General features: G+C 48.7%; 1 protein-coding gene across 5 annotated transcripts in view; it reads left to right on the top strand.

Moving 5' to 3' along the window:
- TBC1D1 (TBC1 domain family member 1) overlaps nucleotides 1-20,034 on the top strand; it is a 171,224-nt gene that overhangs the window by 22,895 nt on the left and 128,295 nt on the right. The gene's annotated exons all lie outside the window — the stretch shown is intronic.

Here is a 20,034-nt window from a genome sequence, read left to right on the forward strand (position 1 = left end):
CTGTGGGGTCTAGGTTGATATACAGTATTTCATTCTGATGACTCCCTTTAAAGGAAAACCAAGTGTACTCACCCCTACCTGATCCCCTGCTGCTCCTGCCCATTACCTCATCCTGGTGTCTTCTGACAACACAGGAAAAGCTTAGAGATGTCTATTAAGACCAGCCTTACTGGCTGACACGACCATAGTGGTTTTTGCGGTCCGCAATTTGCGGATCCGCAACACAGATTTCACTTTAAAAATTAATTCCGCAGACATCCGCAAAGTGCATTCGCAATGTTCCGTGTCTATCAGTATTATGCGGATCTGCAAAAAACAAAACACACCACAAAACACACATGTTGACATTTGATGTATGTTCAGTGTATATCCGCAAAAATGCACACGCCCATAGACTTCTATTGGACCTGCCGTACCGTGCCATAAAAGCACGGCCATTACGGACATGCGGTATACTGCCTGGACCACGGTTGAAAATCTACAGTCGTGTAAGAGGCCTCATAGAAAATTATGGGACCGTAAATGGTCCGCAATTTTGAACCAGCAATTGCGGACCATTTGCGGTGCAAAACTACGGTCGTGTAAGACCAGCCTTAGTGTCCTTAGTGGTCACCTGGGGGTTATCACAGAGTAACCTCTTCCCCCTTTTTTTTTTTATTTTTTTATTTTTCAACATGCCCCTATTAGTCACTTTTTACATTAACGTGATGTGTAATTTATATTCGCAATGGATACAAAGACCGCTAAGACATTGGACACCAACAGATCCCATTGACAATAATTATATCACTTCTTCGTCTGGTGATTATTTTTATTTATTTTTTTATTTTTTTTTTTGGTGGTCTCCAAACTGACATGCGAACCAAGCCTTAGATCTCCTGGGATGAAAAACCCTTTAAGGCTAAGGCCCCACGGGCTGTAATCGCAGTTCGGTTCTTTCCGCAGCGCTTTCAATAGAAAGTTCGCAGAGTTTTCCTCCACAGACTTTCTGTTGCAATTATATCTATGGGAAACCCGGCAGTGTTTCCATAGATATAATTGACATGCTATGATTTGCAAAGCCGCAATGGCTTTGCAAATCGCAGTGTGTCTGCACTGCGTTTTTTTTCCGCAAAGTGGGCAAGGGATTCGCATGAATCCCATCCCCTTTGCTTGCACTGTAAAACGCCGCGATTTTTCCCGCAGCATCTCCACTGTGGGCAAATTGCGGAGTTTACGTCCCATGGGGCCCGGCCTAAAGAGGACCTTTCACCATTCGGGGCACATGCGGTTTAATACACAACTAGAAATCTGGCTTTCCCGTTCTGTGCCCCCAGTGAAGATCTATCAGTGTCGGTACCGTAGCTCTTCACTGTCAGACTGTTGGGACTTCCAACCCGTTTAGCTTAAAACCTGCGATGACCCCACCTTATTAAGAGTTAAAGATCACACCACAACTGTTTTATGGTTGACGCTGAGGTTGGCCACAGCATTTGTTAAACCAGATTACATAACTGCAAATATAAACAGGAAATAGACCATTCCCATGCCCCGCCTCTTCCTTCTTGACCTTTGCCCTGTAATGATGCCCCGCTGTCCGACATCGGGCAGTTGAGGCCCGAAACTTCCTCCCAAGGGGCATGGACCTACCGCCTGCTGTGACACTGAAAAAAAAAAAGAACAAAACAAAGACAAAAAAACAAAAGACAGACCCATACCAAAACAAACAAACCATGAGGGCAAGGGTGGGTGGGAGTTCAGAGGTGGAGCCCCACACCTGTCCCCAGTTTTATTCAAATAGCTCCACCTCCAAACATGTGACCGAGCATGTCATCACTTTTAAACGTACACTTCCTTTTAACCCATAAGATGCCGACCCAACAGTCCCTTTCCCTATACGGTTTAGGGACTTCCAGAACGGCGTTTCTGACAGTTAGGAATGCCCTTCCTCACAGTAGAGAAGAGGCCCTAGGGACTGGGGACGGCATGACAGGGGGGAGGATTAAGAGAACGAAAGGGTTAACTCAACGGTTGGGAGCGGGAAAATAAGGGGTGGAGTCGGAGGTGACTTAAGGAGGGGGGTGGGGGTGCTAGGGTCAGTCCAGCATCGTGAGCAGGTTGAAGTGGACGTCTCTTACCTGCTATGGCTGACCTTGCTGCTTTGAGGGCCCTGCTGCTGGCGGCGGCGGCGGAGGTCCACGGCGACCGGGTCCTGGATGATCTGGTGGCGGAGGTTCGGCTGCCCCCTGGCCAGGGCTCTCCTCCCCTGGCCGCATCACGTGCTCGGCGGTCACGGCCGCCGGAGCGCTACTCACCGGGGCGGGTGGCGCGGCGGCCATCTCGGAGCCCCAGAAGGGACCCTCCGGCTTCGGGTGCCCGGGCCAGCTCTCCCGCGGTTCACCTGGAGCGCGGGAGGAATCCGCGCACGGGCCGCAGCCGTCCGGAGGGGGGTTCGGAAGTGGCGTCCCCCCCTCCTCTTCAGTGTCCCGGACCAGAGCGGCTGCCTCCCGTGGTTCAGGGGGGCGGGCCCGGCGCGTGGCTGTAGCGGGCAGGGTCGGCTCTCCTGCCCGTCTCCCTGGCTCTTCCCTGCTGACGGCGTCTGAGAGTGCCGGCGATGGGGCGGCCTGCGGTGCTGGTGAGGCCGGGCCTTCTTCTCGTGGGAGTTCGGGCCTGGGCCGGAAGAGGTGCTGATGACGGGGATTCCAGTGGGGAAGAAGGACAGTGTTCTGATGCTCCTGAGGATGCTGGACCGGTGGCGGCTGATCCGGGGCGGACCGTGGTGCAGCCTGGTGAGATTGCGGGGTTTCCTTCTTCTGTCTTGGGGGGGCTCTGTTTGGGGGGGGGGGTCCTGTTTCTGTGAGTAGCGGGGTGGGGGGTGAGGTGTTGGGGTCCTCTAATGGGGCTTCTAGTTCTGGGGAGGATTTGCGTCAGGTGGTGTCTTTGTTGCGTCAGTTAGTGGGTGTGTCGTCGGGTGGCGTCGGGCCGGCCGCGGCATGGGTTGGTCCCGGGGCTCCTGGTGTAGCGGGGTCTGGGGTGGTTGCTTCCCCTGGGGCGTCGGTGCTGTCTGTTGTGGAGTCTGGGGGTGCTTCTGCGGGGGCTTCTGGTTTGGTGGTAGGGTCCGGCGGTGTTGTAGGGTCCGTTGGGGTTGTTGTGGGGGCTGCTGGGGTCCCGGCGGGGGACGCTGATGTCGCTAGTGGGGGTGTTTCTGCCGCTGCGTCGGCGGATGCTGGGGCGCTGACTCCTGTTAAGGAGAAGGCGGTTGATTTGGTGCGTATGGATGACAGGGCGCAAGGGGAGGTGTACGTTTGTTTTGAGGGTCCTCTCGGGGCGCACCTTAAGCAGGAGGTGCGAGAAAAGATTTGGAAGGGGGAGTATGTGGAAATTTTTTCCCTTCTCCCCTTAGATAAGTTCAATTTGGATAGGGTGAAGCCCAGTGATTCCAAGAAGGAAGATGAGGAAAAGCGGCGTTACCGTTTAATCCCTCGCACATTTCTCAATTGGCTTCAGGCTTATGCTATATTGGCAAGTGTGATCGGGGAGAAGGAGCCGGAGCATTGCTCCGCTCTTTTTGGGTATATGGACGCGATTGGGGAGGCTCATCGTGAGTATGGCGGGGTATCTTGGCTCCGTTACGATGAGCAATTCCGACAACGTAAGGCGGTGCGGCCTGGGCTGCGGTGGGACCACAAGGATATTGCTTTGTGGATGTGTCTGATGACGGCGCCTTCTGCCCGGTCCTTTCGTGGGGGCGCCGGGGGTTCTGGCTCAACAGTCGGATCCCCGGCTTCCCAGCGGAAGGGTTTCTGTTGGATGTATAACGAAGGGCTGTGCAAGTTCGGTGCCACCTGCCGCTTTAAGCACGAGTGCTCCGGTTGTGGCGGGGTGCACGGGCTTAACAAGTGCTTTAAGCGAGGTAAGGGTGAGTCAGTTGGCGAGAAGAGGGAGGACTCCAGTGAAGGTCGAGGTCATGCGACCTTTTCTAAGTAGGTATCCGGACAGGGCTGCGGCGTGCCTGCTGGAAGAGGGGTTTGGGATTGGCTTTCGCATCCCTTTTGATGCGAGCGCCCCCGTTTTTCGCCCGGGTAATTTGAAGTCGGCCAGGGATTATCCGGAGGTGGTGGGGGCGAAACTGCGAAAGGAGGTGGAGTTGGGACGTATGGCGGGGCCTTTTGAGGCCCCTCCTTTGCCTAATTTGCGGGTGTCTCCTCTTGGGGTGGTCCCGAAGCGTGAGCCGAATAAATTTCGGCTCATCCACCATTTGTCTTTTCCGGCGGGTGCCTCGGTTAATGACGGGATTGCTCCTGAGTTGTCTACGGTTACATATGCGTCTTTTGACAGGGCGGTTGCTCTGGTGCGGCGGGCTGGTCCGGGGGCCCTTATGGCCAAGACGGACATTGAGGCGGCTTTCCATCTGTTACTGGTCCACCCCGATAGCTTTCATTTGTTGGGTTGCATGTGGGAAGGTCAGTATTATGTTGATTGCTGTCTTCCCATGGGTTGTTCCATTTCTTGCGCCTACTTTGAGGCATTTAGTTCTTTTTTGGAATGGACCGTCCGGGACATGTCGGGTTTGTCCTCCATCATCCATTACTTGGATGATTTTTTGTGTGTTGGCCCGGGGGATTCTTCTGACTGTTTGGTGTTGTTGCGCACGGTTGAGCGCATGGCGCATTTGTTCGGGGTCCCCCTTGCCCCGGATAAGACTGAGGGTCCTGGGGTGGTTATGAAGTTTTTGGGGATTGAGTTGGATTCCGTGCGTATGGAGTCTCGTCTGCCGGCTGACAAGTTGGAGGATTTACGGTCCTCGGTGCGTCAATTTTTGGGGGCTCGCAAGTTGCGTTTGCGTGAGGTGCAGTCGCTCCTCGGCAAGTTGAACTTTGCCTGTCGCATTATGCCGATGGGCCGGGTTTTTTGTCGGCGGCTCGCTGCTCTGACGGCAGGAGTGCGGGCGCCTTACCATCGGGTGCGGTTGACCGCGGCGGTGCGGGCGGACTTGTTGGTTTGGGACGATTTCTTGGGTCGTTTTAATGGCCGTTCATTGTGGTTGTCGTCAGTGGTCTCTAGTCCTGAGTTGGATCTTCATACCGATGCGTCTGGGTCGGTGGGCTTTGGGGCTTATTTTGGTGGTCGTTGGTGCGCGGGGGCTTGGCCGCCTGCTTGGGTTGAGGCTGGTTTGGTTAGAAATTTAGCTCTGTTGGAATTGTTCCCGATCTTGGTTGCTGTCGAATTGTGGGACAGTTGCCTTCGTGATCGGCGTGTTTGCTTTCATTGTGACAATAGTGCAGTGGTGTTTTTGATTAATTCGCAGTCTGCGTCCTCCCCCCCCCCCGGTGGTGTCACTTTTGCGTCACTTGGTGTTGCGGTGTCTGGAGTTGAATGTTCTTGTGTCGGCGCGTCATGTGCCTGGGGTCCTTAATTCTGTTGCTGATTCTTTGTCACGGTTTCAGTTCGACATGTTTCGGGAGTTGGCCCCGGACGCGGCTCCGGTGGGGGAGGACTGCCCGCCTCATCTTTGGTCTCTGGTTTCCGTTCAGCAGCGGATCTGATTCGGCGGTCTGTATCTGAGTCGACCTGGGCGCGTTACTCGAAGGTTTGGCAGGATTGGGAAGGTTTGTCTGGTGGGCTGGGGGGCGATTTGAGTGACGGGGATCGATTGTGTTTGGTTTTGTCGTGGGTGGGTGTTGCTTTTAGTGAGGGTGGGTCTGTTTCTTCAGTGTCCCAGCGTCTTGCTGGCCTTGCCTTTTTGTTTCGTTTGCAGGGTGTGCGGGATGTCACTAAGGATTTTCCTGTTCGCCAGGCCATGCGGGGTTTTCGGCGGGGTGCCGGTCGGCGGGATCTCCGCCGGCCGGTGTCTTTTGATTTATTGGGCCGGTTGTTGGGTGTTTTGCCTGCCTTGTGCTTTGATGAGTACGAGGTTCTTTTGTTTCGGGCTGTTTTCTTGTTGGCCTTTTTCGGGGCGTTTCGGGTTGGTGAACTGGTGAGTGGTCCCGTGGCTTCGGGTGGTGGTTTGCAATTGTGTGAGGTTTCTTTGTTTGGGGATCGCGTGGAGTGCTTCCTGCAACGGTCTAAGACGGACCCGGTCGGCCGGGGTCGTTTGGTGGTTTTGTATGGGTTGCCCGGGGATTCTTCTTGTCCGGTTTCGGGTGTTTCCGCCTTTCTGAGGGTTCGGGGGTCTTTACCTGGTCCCCTATTGCGCCACATGGGCGGTGGAGCGCTTTCGCGCTTCCAGTTTTGTGCGGTTTTTAAAAAGGCCTTGGCGGCCGTGGGGGAGGTCCCGGGTGAATTCGGGACACATTCGTTTCGGATCGGCGCTGCCACGGAGGCGGCGCGCTGGGGGTTGGGTGATGACGTGGTACGGCGTATCGGGCGATGGGAATCAGAGCGGTTCCGTCTGTACGTGCGCCCTCATTTGTTGCCATAAGGGGTGTTTGGTGGTTTGTTTGTTTGTTGTTTTTGTCTTGTTGTGCTTTGTGTTCCTTGCGGTGGTAGTTGTTTTTATTTTCTTTTTTAGGTCCGTGTTTAATTTGGATTTTCGGCCACTCATACGTCTTCTGGGGGGCTCTGCGCGCTGAGGTTCGCCCTGATGGGCGGCAGCTGGGTCTACGTCGGGAGGAGGCCGTTGTCCGATGGATCTGGGTTCGTGGCATGCCGTGGAGCCGGGTTTTGCCTGAATTTCACTTTTACTGCCGGGTTGATTCTCCCCCGCATGTTCTGGTCCTGCATGTTGGGGGCAATGATCTCGGTGCCCGGCCGTCCCGTGACTTGATCAGGGATATCAAGTTTGATGTATTACGTTTGCTGACTGAGTTCCCGGGCCTCCTGGTTGTTTGGTCCGATATTGTGTCGCGGCTTGTGTGGCGCCATGCCCGTTCTGCAGTGCGGATCGAGAAGACGCGCATTAAGGTGAATCGCGAGGTGGCGCGTTTCATAGTGCGCAATGGTGGGTTGGTGATTCGCCATAGGGATCTGGAGGTGCCTTCGGTTGAACATTTACGTCGCGACGGTGTTCATTTGAACGCCATCGGGACGGATATTTGGATGCTTGGGTTGAGGGATGGAGTTGAGCGTGCTCTGGCTGTGTGGCGGGACTCTCGGTCATAAGGGGTCATGTCCGATAGTCTGTGGTCTGGGGGGTTGGGGGGTTAGAGGCCTAACAGGCTGTTTTACGGCCTCATCTGTGGTATGGGGCTCCTAGTGGGGTAAGGTTCAAGCCTGGGGTGTCTCCTAGTTGGGCTCAGGTCCCTATGGGGTCTCAGGCTTATGCTTGCAGATTGTTGAGTTCTGCTCGAGGTTGGTGTCCTTGCGCCTGGGCAGATTCGCGGAGGTGCCTATCCCCACGGTGGGATTGGCTGGGGTGTTGTTAGTTTGCACTTAAAAGGGGTTCACTTTGTGAAGGTTTACTCGGGGGGGGGGGGGGGGGGGGGTGTATTTATACGCCCAGTTGGATGGCGGTGTTGTAATGTTTATACAGTATTTTCGTACTTTGTTATTTGTTAATAAATCGGCCTGAACAGGCCAAATTTAAATCCAATCAGACGTGTATGTGTCTTATTGGGAAAAGGGGTGGGGGGTGTTCAAGTGGTAGGTGGTCCCGTTAGTCATATTCAATAGGAGTGGACTATATTCCTCCTCCCCGCGTCACGTCTATTGCGCTGTACTGTGAGAGTGGGTGTTTCTTACCACCCAGCAACGACGCTGTGTGGTGAGGAACGCCGCCCCCAGTACTAGTCTATGGACGAGTACTATCAGGAGGGGAGGGAGGCGTTCATCACTAAAGATGAGCGAACACTATTCGATACAGCCGTTTCGAATAGCACACACCCATAGGAATGAATGAAAGCGGGCGACACACAGTTTGCTAGCGGCCGACTGCTTAACACACACCCCCGCGTGCCGGCTGCATCCATTCATTTCTATGGGAGAGTGCTATTCGAAACGGTTGTTTCGAATAGTGTTCGCTCATCTCTATTCTTCACCACTCTCGCTATAGGCGCTGCTGTGAGGAAGGGCGTTCCTGACTGACTGTCAGAAACGCCCTTCTGATGGTGACGAACTACGGTACCGGCACCGATGACTCTTCATCAAGGGCACAGAACAGGAAAGCCGATAGTGTGCTGAATTCAGAGCACTGTCGGCTTTCTAGTGGTGTATTAAACCGCATATGCCCCAGATGGTGAAAGGTCCTCTTTAAGGCTGAAAGCCTCACGTTGCAGAAACACAGCTTTTTTTTTGTTGCAGATTTTGCTGAGGTTTTTTGAGCCAAAGCCAGGAGTGGATTGAGCAGAAGGTAGAAGTAGAAGAACTTCCTATGTATTTCCCATCCCTTTTGTAGCCACTTTCTTATCTTTGGCTCAAAAAACTGCAACGTGGGGTCTTAACCTTAGACTAAGATCTGGCTCACATCTGTATTCGAGGATTTCGTTCTCTTCTCCACATGAAAAATTCTGTGATTTATAAAATGTGTGAGTGTTTTTGAAATTGCAGTATTTCTGCAGCAGATTTTATTTTATTTTTTCTACAATGTCTGGATGGGATTAGCCAGCATCTCATCCGCTTTGCAGGTACTGTAAAATGCTGCAGTTGTTTCCACCGTGGCCATATCGCAGCGTTTAGGCCCCCACTGTGCTGTATATACCTGTAATAGGGCACCCATGTACGTCTTGTAGGCCTCTGGACATCTCTAATGTCTAAATGAGGGTAAGGCCCCATATAGCAGGTTGCAGGGAAAAACTGTGGTGGAAACGCATCGTATTTTATCTCGCAGCGCTTTTCACAGAAAGTCTACAGAAGTTTCTGCTTCCATAATACCTATAGGAAAACCGCTTGCCATAACTGACATGCTGTAACTTCCAAAACCGCAGCGTTTCTGCTGCCTGTATTTTTTTTCTGCAATGTGTGGATGGGATTCGCTGTAAGACGACGCAATTTTTGCTATGGCATTTCTGGCCTGAATCTGAAAAACTACAGACCTTTTGCGCTGGACGCTGTTTTACGATGAGGGATTTACAGCGGTCTACAATGTGAAGTGTTTGGCCAGCTGGACCTCTGGTGGACCTGCTGTTTACAAGGTGGTGGTTCTTACTGTCTGGTGCAGTATTGTTTGCAAGGTTTCTTCTCTGCAAATAAGCCAGCATGGACTGTCTGCACCCTATGTGCTATGTCTAGTACTTTTTATACTGCAGCTTGTTTGGCTGTTATCGTTCTGTATTATTACGCTGCTTTCTTTACATGGCATATTCTTCTGCCAACATTCGGTCAGTGGATCAATACTGAGGCCTGGTTCACATCTGCGCTAGGGTTTCCGTTTAGCGAGAACGCTTGGGGTCCTGCCGAACGGAAACTTAATCCGCGTAAAAAAAAGGGGGGACCTTGGGAACCTGTGAACCCCATAGACTATAATGGTGTCTGTCTAGTTGCCGCACGAAAAATGTGGAGAGAAAAGTGCCACTTGCTTGAAACGCAGATGTGAACCGGGCCTGACAAGTTCTAAATCCAGATTGTATTTTTCAGGCTACATTCACGTCTGCATTGGAATCTCCTTTTCCGTACGTGTGACTGTAGGCTAATTGTGTAAGGAAGGTTTTAGGACCATGGCTCCACGTAGTGAGCAGCGGCCAAAAAATTGCACTAGAAAAGACAGCTCCCCCCCCCCCCCCCCGCGCAGCGTTTTTCAAAGAAAGTTTGCCGAGAGAGTTCTCCTCTTTTTGCCAGAATCCCATCGCTTTGCAGGTACTGTAAAACGCAGCGTTTTTTTTTTTTGTTTTTTTTTTCCAACGTGGGTCGCTGGCTTCAGGCATTAGTACCTCTGTTTGCTGTGGTTGTGTGATGTGATTATCATATCATAGTAACCATATTGGTCCCATAATTTGTTTTAGCCCCGGTTCACAGCTGCATTCAGTAAGTCCACATGGGGACCCCCCCGAATGGAATACCGAATGCATTGACAAGCGGTGAGCACTGAAAGCACACGGACCCCATAGACTATAATGGGGTCCATGTGTTTTCCGCACGAATCATGCGGAGAGGGTAAAGTAGTTCATGAAGTTCTTTTCTCTCCGCATGACTCGAGCAGAAAACACACGGACTCATTATAGTCTATGGGGTCCGTATGCTTTCATAACGAGCTCACCGCTTGTCAATGTGTTCGGTATTCCATTCGGGGGGGGGTCCCCATGCGAACTCCCTGAACGGAATACCGAACGCAGATGTGTACATGGCCAATAACCACACAACAAACTCCTGGACATTCACATATCTGTAACTAATATCAGCTGCAAGGAGTCTTTATGTTTGCGTAGGTTTCCTCCAGGTACTCAGGTTTCCTCCCACACTCCACACAGTACTATACAGATGTCTTTTACACCTTCACACTTGTATAGCTTCTGGAGTCCTTCTGAATTAATTGACATTTGGTGGCTTTGGGTGAATTTTTGTGTCCCCGGTCCTTAGCTAATCTTGTTACCACCTAATGGCAAATAAGAGGTGAGGTGAGGCCCACCATTTGGTTGACACATTGCTAAGAGACTTGTCCCGTTCTACATAGCTTAAACCATGAGATTGTGGGTCATGTTGCTGATCTTGTTTTCTTGGGATCCCAGGTGCAGTGGTCTAGGCCTGTATATATACCGTGTATATAAACACTTAGCGCACTTGTATCTCAGGCTGAGCAGGAGTCATGTCTCCAGCCCCTGTCACTGGCTTGTACGGGTTTACTGTTGATCTGTGTGGGAGATCCTGTAATTCCTTGCATACTGCACCACTTGAGATGTTTTTTTAGAGCAAGAACCTGGCGGAGTTCTCTAGAACTGTTAACTCCTCAGGGGCTCTCAGGTCTGCTTCTCTAAACAGGTGTTTCCTACTACAAAGAAAGTTGAACGGAAATGATACAATATAAAAAAAAAAAAAAATGCAAAAAGTGATAAGATGTGGCGGCCAAAATGTGGTTGATTCTACAATTGCCAAAAACTAATTCTATGAAACAAATATTTACATAAATTTTGTGCTGTAGAACCAACCTAGCCATACACCTCAGGCTACACTCACCGGCCACTTTATTAGGTACACCATGCTAGTAACGGGTTGGACCCCCTTTTGCCTTCAGAACTGCCTCAATTCTTCGTGGCATAGATTCAACAAGGTGCTGGAAGCATTCCTCAGAGATTTTGGTCCATATTGACATGATGGCATCACACAGTTGCCGCAGATTTGTCGGCTGCACATCCATGATGCGAATCTCCCGTTCCACCACATCCCAAAGATGCTCTATTGGATTGAGATCTGGTGACTGTGGAGGCCATTGGAGTACAGTGAACTCATTGTCATGTTCAAGAAAGCAGTCTGAGATGATTCCAGCTTTATGACATGGCATTGCATTATCCTGCTGAAAGTAGCCATCAGATGTTGGGTACATTGTGGTCATAAAGGGATGGACATGGTCAGTAACAATACTCAGGTAGGCTTTGGCGTTGCAACGATTCTCAATTGGTACCAAGGGGCCCAAAGAGTGCCAAGAAAATATTCCCCACACCATGACACCACCACCACCAGCCTGAACCGTTGATACAAGGCAGGATGGATCCATGCTTTCATGTTGTTGACGCCAAATTCTGACCCTACCATCCGAATGTCGCAGCAGAAATCGAGACTCATCAGACCAGGCAACGTTTTTCCAATCTTCAATTGTCCAATTTCGATGAGCTTGTGCAAATTGTAGCCTCAGTTTCCTGTTCTTAGCTGAAAGGAGTGGCACCCGGTGTGGTCTTCTGCTGCTGTAGCCCATCTGCCTCAAAGTTCGACGTACTGTGCGTTCAGAGATGCTCTTGTGGCTACCTTGGTTGTAACGGGTGGCTATTTGAGTCACTGTTGCCTTTCTATCAGCTCGAACCAGTCTGGCCATTCTCCTCTGACCTCTGGCATCAACAACGCATTTCCGCCCACAGAACTGCCGCTCACTGGATGTTTTTTCTTTTTCGGACCATTCTCTGTAAACCCTAGAGATGGTTGTGCGTGAAAATCCCAGTAGATCAGCAGTTTCTGAAATACTCAGACCAGCCCTTCTGGCACCAACAACCATGCCACGTTCAAAGGCACTCAAATCACCTTTCTTCCCCATACTGATGCTCGGTTTGAACTGCAGGAGATTGTCTTGACCATGTCTACATGCCTAAATGCACTGAGTTGCCGCCATGTGATTGGCTGATTAGAAATTAAGTGTTAACGAGCAGTTGGACAGGTGTACCTAATAAAGTGGCCGTTGAGTGTAGGTTCACATCTGGGCACGGGTTTCTGTTTGGGGGATCCACTTGGTGAAAGGAAACCTAATCAGCATAAAATAGCGGTTACCTTAGGAAACCCGCAGACCCCATAGACTATAGTGGGTTCCGCATGGTTTTGTTCAGTTTTCGTCCGAAAAGGGCAAAAAAATGCGGAGGGGGGAATGGAATCCCCGGATGGAGTGGTAAGCATAAATGTGAACCGAACCCGAGATAGCTTTTGGCTATACAAGTTTCTTCCTACTACCCCACTGTACATGCACACTTGGTTTGGCAGAACAGTGTATATGTATGGAACTGGGAGCGAGGTGGAAAAAGCACTATTGGTGACCTTCCAGAAACAATCGAAATTCCTGATCAGTATGTCTTTGGAGTGTGGGAGGAAATCCATGCAAATATGGGGAGGACATACAAACTCCATGGATCCTTGGCTGGAGTGAACCCAGGATTCCAGTGGAGCAAGACATCATTGCTAACCAGTGAGCCACCATGCTGACCATTCACTACCTTCAACAATTGTAGTTCTTAGGGTGCATTCACATGGAGTAAACGCGCTGCGCGTGTACGCCGCATTTTTTTACGGTGCGCAATTACGCCGCGTTAACTGCGCACCGTAAAAAAATGCGGCGTACACGCGCCGTAAACGCACCACATTGCGCGGCGCGTTTACTCCGTGTGAATGCGCCCTTAGGGGGCATTCACACAGAGTAATGCGGTGCTGATTCTGGCACAATAACTCGCGTAGGAATCAGCGCTGATAAAAAGACTTCCACTGACTTCAATGGGTTTTGTTTAACGCGCATAACACATTAAAATCATTTCAATGTGTTAAACGGAACCCATTAAAGTCAATGGAAGTCTTTATCAGCGCTGATTCTGCCGCGAGTGCCACTATACTCCGTGTGAATGCCCCCTAATAATCTGTTAATAGATGCCACTTTACCGATCCCAGCACAGTTGGGATTTTCTCTGTAACCCCCACCGTTCCCGAGCAACAAGCACAGGTAGTTTTGGTCCCTGATGGAACCGCATTGCAGTTTTTCCTGTAGTGCTTTTCACAGCAGTTCCACACAGGTTTCCTCTGTGGACCTTCTGCTTCCATTATACCTATGGAAATACTGGTGGTTTCCTTATAGGTATAATCGATATGCTGTGATTTGCAAAAATGCAATGTAAATTGGATTTTTATTTTTCCTTTTAAATAGTGTAAAATCTGTGCATGACGTAACCTTTCTCCTGGTCTTGTTGTTCCCTGAGGTATGTCTTTGTTCACATGGTTTTGCTGTCTTCCTGTCGGTGAGTCACTTCCTTATTCTGTAGGGGACAGGCAGCAATTGGTAACTCGTATCTCACTGCACACAAACTAGGAAATGAATAAGAAAACAGAATTTGGGATATATTCCTTTTAGGGGTTGGCAGTGATAATTCTGCTCTCATTATTTGCATGTAAATCATTGTTTCCTATTTGACTATAAGTCCTCGGTCACACACCCATAGTAAGTGGTTAGCAAAAAGCGCTAATTCGCTGGGGTGTAACTTGAAGGGGGTGTAGTCGCATCGGGGCCCATAATAAGCACTGGCATCAATTTGAGATTGCAGCTTCCCTCTGGCCCATAAACCAAGGAGACCCCCAGATTCCCCTAGCCACACTAAGGTGGATTAAACTCCTTAGCACCCGTCACCATCACGATCAAGAACTTGCTGTAGGAATGAGGTAGGGAGCCCCGGACAAAAGATTGCATCGGGGGTCCAAGGCTTTAGTTATGTCACTGTGCAGCAGGATATCTTATCACAGAAGAGACAAAAAAACAATGAAAAGTCATTGAAAAAATGTTTGTGACCCTTCATTGGTGTGTTGTCCTCTATGATAAGATATCCTGCTGCAACAGACTAACCATTTGCAGGAGTTTGGGTTCACTCTGCTACATCTGTAAACTATACTGGAAAGTAGGTGGTACGTACTATATACTTTGCACTCATGACCTGCTGTTGTGTCAGAGGAGCTTTAAGACTAGAAATAAAGATGTGATCTGTTTATGTTGCACAACTTCTTGTTCGTGTATTTTTAGCCGGCTGAAATACGGGGATTATACAAGTGAAGACTTGAAGATTTGACTGCGTTAAAGAGGAGCTGGCAGCTTTCCTGACACGTCTTAGTAAATACTGGTATTCTTCAAGAAGTAACAATTTTTAGAACATAATTTCTTAGAACTCTGCATTGTACTGTTCCTCTGTTAATCCTCCTAGAAATGTATAAATAAAGTCGCATAGGCTGGTTGTGTAGGGACTTAAAGGGGTATACCCATGTCCCTTGCTCACCAGTCTTCGCTGCTGCAAAGACTTCTTTCTTCCTGGTTTTCGACGTCAATTGGTGGACGGGGTTTCATATGCAAAGCCATATTGTCCGACTACCTCCAGTTTAGCTCCGCCCCAAATTAGTGTTTAGCTCCAGCCAACACATAGCGTGATCCTATGGGACGACTGAAGGGCCTGTGATGTCATCAAAGGTCCTATAATACTTGGATTTAGCTTGTTCTATATAGAGTCGGCTAAATCCTAGTGGGCTAAGGGACCAGGTCCTGCTGCCCACTAGGATTTAGACTGTTTTATATAAGAAAGCAGCACTCATTCCCCCCCCCCCCCTCCTTTATCTGAGAGCAGGAAGCTAGGTCACATGTGTGGTGCAGACACAGGAACAGCTACAGACACAGGCTCACTCATGGGCACTTAGTCTCCCCCTCCCTCTCACCTGAGAGCAAGCAGCTACATCACTTGGGAAATGAGCAGATAATCCCAAGGGCCATAGAAACACAGTGTCAACAATGAAGTGAAGAATAATAATAATAATACATTTTATTTATATAGCGCCAACATATTCCGCAGCGCCGTACAATTTGTAGGGTTCAAATACAAACAGAAAGATACATTACAAAGAAAGTCATTTCACACAATGGGACTGAGGGCCCTGCTCGCAAGAGCTTACAATCTATGAGGTAGAGGGGGTAACACAAGAGGTAGCAGGGGCGGCATTGCTTACACTTTTGTAGTAGAGGTGACTGTCATTACACAAACAAAACTTTATGAGCCATCACTAGTGGTGTCCTGTAACATGTGGATCGAGCTTGGACCTATAGAGTTAGCCTGAAAAGACATCATATCATGTGGGAGCGGGGACAGAGGAGGGTTAAGGGTTTACATTAGGAATTGTGATAGGCCGGTCTGATAAGATGCGTCTTTAGTTTGCGTTTGAAACTGTAGAAATTGGGAGTTAATCTGATTGTCCGGGGTAGAGCATTCCAGAGAAGTGGTGCAGCTCGGGAGAAGTCTTGTATACGAGCGTGGGAGGTTCTGATAACAGAGGATGTAAGTGTTAGGTCATTGAGTGAGCGGAGAGCACGGGTTGGGCGGTAGACAGAGATGAGGGAGGAAACGTAGGGAGGTGCAGCATTATGGAGAGCCTTGTGGATGAGGGTGATAACTTTATATTGTATTCTATAATGAATAGGCAGCCAGTGTAGTGACTGGCACAGACCGGAGGCATCGCTGTAGCGTCTAGCCTGATAGATGAGCCTGGCCGCTGCATTCAGAATAGATTGTAGAGGGGAGAGTTTAGTGAGGGGAAGAATAAGTGAATAAAGTAAGATGGTGGACAAACAAAGCAGTTTTGCTGAAGCAGTGTATTTAGGAAAAGTCTTAAATCCACATTAACAAACAGTATAGATAGGATCCTTGTTTTAGGACAACCCCTTTAACCTCAACTGGTAACCCCCAGTTGTCAATTTATTCAGTGTTTCCTGGAGGAATAACACAGTGCAGGGTTATGGCAATAGATGCCTTCCTCCCGTGTTACCTTTTGGGTAAGTTCACATGGGGTTTTTTGGTCCGGAACCTGAGGTGGAGCAGGAATGGCTCCCTATTTAAAGGGATTTTCCAGCCCCAAAAGAAAATTTCATACTGATGACGTATCTGCAGGATGGGTGACCTGGGGAGGTGTGACACCTGGATCCCACACAGATCAGTTAGCAGCCTTGAAGTCCTGAAAGTTACAGCAGTGGACAGGGAGCTCACACAGTTCCTGGAACCAGCGCTATATGGTGCATTACTTGTATAGGAGCAGACTGCACATGCTCCCTGTCCATTGCTGTAACTCTGCTGAAACAGCTGATCTGTACAGGGTCTTATTGTTGGACCACCACAGATCACAAGATATGTCATCAATATATGGAGTGGAGTATATGCTTAGTGCTTCTAGCTTGAGACTGCATTAGACCGTTTCAGAACAGAAGCCTCCTCTCGACCACAAAGGTGCCATTTTGTTCTCTGCATACTTGTACAACTAACATCTACTTCAGTAAAGAGGACTTTGATAAGGAGCGAAGGGTCTGTGCCCTTCATTGCAGGCTGCCGCAGAGCTGTCAATATTGCCACCATTGTCATTCTGGCGACTGCCCATCATTACCTGTACCAAGTCATTTATTTGAAGCCATAAACATTGAGTTGAGTTTTTATATTCTATTCTATGCTTGGATGATCTTCTTTGGAGAATTTGGGAGTCTCCCTGCGTATTGTCTTTATTTTTTATCTGGCAGATGAAAATCTGTTAACCACAAATTGTAAGTCTCTTAAATGTTAAAGGGGTTGTCCTATCACAAGGATCCTATCTATACTGCTAGTTTGTGTATTTAAGATTTTTCCTAAATGCATTGCTTTATCAAAACTGCTTTGTTTGGCCGCTATCTTAATTTATTCACTTCATTGTTTACACTCCGTTTCTATGGCCCTTGGGATTATTTGCTTATTTGCCAAGTGATGTAGCTGCCTCCTCTCAGGGGGGGAGGGAGGGTCTTGGAGCCGCTCTGAGCTGTTTGTGTCTTTTAAGTAGTGGAGCTTCTCAGATAAGGGAGGTGAGAGCTCCCTTATCTGACTCTTATCAGTCAGTTTAATTGAATTTGGCTGATAAGGGCTGAGATAGAGAGTCCGTTACCTCTGTATGTAATGCAAACTGACTCAAATCCAGCTCTGCTACATCAGCTTCACACTGTGGTAACTCATTTACAACCAATCCCGTGCAAGTGAAACCCCGCTCACCAATGTGCCGAGAACAGCAGGAAGTGAATAGAGCACAACAGCCTGCAGGTTAGTGAACAAGCGTCATGGGAATACCCCTTTAAAGTACTTATTTTATCATTAAATCCTGTATCTTCCCCAAAGTGTGTCTTTCAAAAAAAAAAAAAAATTAGGTTGACTTGGGGTCACCAAGCTGTTATCCTAAAGAAGAACTCCAGCAAAACGTAGCTATTATTAAATATTAATGCAGGTTCTTGTCATGTGCCTTGTGGTTTACTTGATGTGATAGCTTGTGTGACCATTGGTTCCTGCTTTCACTCTGATATGGTTTGTGTAATGCAGAAGTGATGGGGGACAGAACAGAAGGTTTACGCCACTGATCTAACTCAGATAGCAGGGTATTTTATAAGATACAGTTTCACATTGCTTTCTTGGTCCTCCTGCTTGTGATAGATTTTCTTCCCATTAACTCTTAAAAGAGAGAGGCTGATGAAAGGGGGGAGGAGGAGAAGTGTGTAGCTCCATGAGAGCAATACACTGAAGATTCTGCACACAGTACACACAGATAGTAGTTGGGTAGGGAGAGTTTTTAACTCTTCAATCATTGTTTGGACTCTCCTACTGTATCACGGCATTCTTGCTCCTTTGGGGCAAATATCTGCATACAGCACTCTTCATATAGGGCCATTGAAAGTGGTAGAGCTGGATGGTGTGAAGAGATATGTGAGAGCTGCCAGGGGGCCATACTATAGGTAGTGATGTAATCCCATAGTAAATAGGAGAGACTGAGTACACCGACAGGAGAGCATACTCTGGAGTGGTCACCAAACTTGACTAACAGAGGATTCATAATGTATGTCTATGGGTTGAAACAAAATACACTACTAAGGAGTGACTGATCCAGCTTCACTGAGTGTTTGTAGCCTCCATGGAGGCACATCCTATTAATATTATAAATGTGAAAGTTTGTGAGTTTGGATGTTTGTGTGTTTGGATGTTTGTTCCTCAATCACGCAAAACACGCTCGACTGATTTGGCTGAAAGTTTCCACAAACATAGTTAATACACCCGATTGCGCAATAGGCTACTTTTCATCACAATAGCGCACATACGTTTGTGCCAGGACCAGCACAAAACCCAAACTCACACCACCATCTCTGCAATCTCACACACTTTGGACCATAGCAAGCCACAAAATTCATATTGCCCTCTACAGCCTCGCCCCTAACCCCACACAATCTCATATACATATACTTTAACACTTTGCCCCTCACCTTAACGATACTCCAGGAGGCGCTCTATAACGCTCTGGAGCAGCCATGTTTGCCGACCCCCACCACTCTGACAATCCGCGACACCACCCACCCATGTCAATACCCCTAGGAGGTCTAATAAATGCAAAAAAAAAAGTTTAAAAAAAAAAAAAAAAAGGAAAAAAAATATAAAAACAAATAAAAAGGATTAAAGGGATTCTACCACTAAAACACTTTTTTTTTTCTAGTTACCACGTCGGAATAGCCTTTAAAAAGGCTATTCGTCTCTTACCTGTAGAAGTGCTCTCCGCCGCGCCGTTCGTTCAAAATACCGGTTTGTACCGGTATGCTAATTAGTTCTCTCGCAGCGATGGGGGCGTCCCCATTGCAGCTCGAAAACCGACCGCAGCGCCGCCTCTCTGGTCTTCGGTGTCCTCCCCTTGCTTCTTCAGCGTACTGTTGGATGCCTGCGCAGTACGCTCTGTTCGGCAAAGATTGCCGAACGTACTGTGCATGAGCGAAATTGCGGTCCCAGCCATAGTGCGGGCACCGCACTTTCGCGCATGCGCAGTACGTTCGGCAATCTTCGCCGAACAGAGAGCATACTGCGCAGGCGTCCGACAGACGCTGAAGAGGCAAGGGGAGGACACCGAAGACCAGAGAGGCGGCGCTGCGGTCGGTTTTCGAGCTGCAATGGGGACGCCCCCATCGCTGCGAGAGAACTAATTAGCATACCGGTACAAACCGGTATTTTGAACGGCGCGGCGGAGAGCACTTCTACAGGTAAGAGACGAATAGCCTTTTTAAAGGCTATTCCGACGTGGTAACTAGAAAAAAAAGTGTTTTAGTGGTAGAATCCCTTTAAAAATTCAAATCACCCCCTTTCCCTAGAACACATATAAAAGTAGTTAAAAACTGTGAAACACATACATGTTAGGTATCCCCACGTCCGAAATCGCCCGCTCTACAAAGCTACACAAATATTTTTCCTGTTCGGTAAACGCCGTAGCGGGAAAAATGGTCAAAAGTGCCAAACCGCCATTTTTTTCACTGTTTTGATTCTGATAAAAATTTGAATAAAAAGTGATCAAAGCAATAACATTTCCCGAAAATGGTAGAACTACAAAGTACACCCGGTCCCGCAAAAAAAAGACGCCCTATACATCCCCGTACACGCACGTATAAAAAAGTTACGGCTGTCGGAATATGGCGACTTTTCAAAAAAAAATTTTTTAACACAGTTTTGCCTTTTTTAAAGGGGTCAAAATGTAAATAAAACCATATAAATTTGGTATCCCCGGAATCGTAACGAAACACAGAATACAATGGACATGTCATTTTGGCTGCACAGTGAACGCCGTAAAACCAACGCCCGTAAGAAAGTCGCAGAACTGCATTATACTTCAAATCCACCCCATTCTGAATTTTTTCCCTGCTTCCCAGTACATTATATAGAATAAATA

This window comes from Leptodactylus fuscus, chromosome 1, assembly GCF_031893055.1.
Source record: "Leptodactylus fuscus isolate aLepFus1 chromosome 1, aLepFus1.hap2, whole genome shotgun sequence".
Lineage (NCBI taxonomy): Eukaryota > Metazoa > Chordata > Amphibia > Anura > Leptodactylidae > Leptodactylus > Leptodactylus fuscus.